This window comes from Sinocyclocheilus grahami, unplaced genomic scaffold (assembly GCF_001515645.1).
Source record: "Sinocyclocheilus grahami isolate Dianchi unplaced genomic scaffold, SAMN03320097.WGS_v1.1 scaffold775.1, whole genome shotgun sequence".
In the NCBI taxonomy this organism is placed as follows: Eukaryota; Metazoa; Chordata; class Actinopteri; order Cypriniformes; family Cyprinidae; genus Sinocyclocheilus; species Sinocyclocheilus grahami.
In genome coordinates, this window is record NW_015505954.1 from 337,332 (window position 1) to 338,575 (window position 1,244).

A 1,244-nucleotide genomic window follows, 5' to 3' on the forward strand; every position below is an offset into this window, starting at 1 on the left:
CCCCGAGGGGGAATCCGCTTTGCATGATCAAGGTCACGCGGCGATGCTTACGTGCCTTAGACATGTGGAAGAAACATTGGTTCCTGGTTCAAGGCCCGACATTAGGGGCTCCTTGTCGTCGCGTAATGCTAACGATGGATGCCTTTCTCACGGGCTGTGGAGCGGTCATGAGTGGCCACTCTGCCCAGGTTCTGTGGGAAGGCCATCATCTCTTGTGGCATATCAACTGCCGGGAAATGCTGGCCGTGTTTCGAGCTCTGACACACTTCCTTCCAGACCTAAGGGGGCATCATGTGTTTGTCCGCACAGACAACACATCGGTGGTCTCCTACATCAATACCAAGGTGCCCTCATGGGACCTGGCTGTGGTTCTGGAGGGCTTATGCAATGCCCCCTTTGAACCCATAGAAGAAGTTTTAGTCAAGTTGCTCACGCTCAAGACCATCTTTCTCCTCGCTATTTCCTCACTAAAAAGGATCGGGGATCTTCAGGCACTTTCTGTTTCGTGCCTGGAATTTGCTCCAGGCATGGTTAGGGCATTCCTTTACCCGAGGGCCGGGTATGTCCCTAAGGTGCCCACTTCTTCACCAGGGCCCGTAGTACTTCAGGCATTCTGTCCTCCTCCATTCCAGGAAGTAGGCCAAGAAAGGCTTAATCTGCTCTGTCCAGTTTGAGCACTAGACGCTTACACACAGAGCTGCCCCGTGGCATGAGGCAGATCAGCTTTTTGTTTGTTTTTGGTCCGCCAAAGAAGGGATTTCCGGCGACCAAGCAGACTATGAGTAGGTGGGTGGTCGAGGCCATCTCACTAGCCTATGAGTCCTCTGGCCTCCCGTCACCTATGGGGGTCAGAGAGCACTCGACCAGGAGTATGGCGGCCTCCAAGGCTTTCAGCTTGGGTGTGGCCTTGCAGGACATTTGTGCTGCGGCAGGCTGGTCCTTTCCGCACACCTTTGTCCGCATTTACAACCTACACCTGGCATCTACCCCAGGTTCCCAAGTTCTCTCTTTGTGATGTGCTCATGAGATACACCAAGGCAGGGACTTGGTAGTATGGCGCAGTTGGTATTCTCGTTCCCAAAGCGAATCTCGTCTCGTTCCCTCTCGACGCAGCTCGAGTCCCTGAAGGGGAACGTCTCTAGGTTACGTATGTAACCATGGTTCCCCGAGGGCCCGAGGGACTGTGTCGAGATTCGCTTTGGGAACGCCCTTGCGTGACCGCGTTCTGAAGCACGTGTCAAATC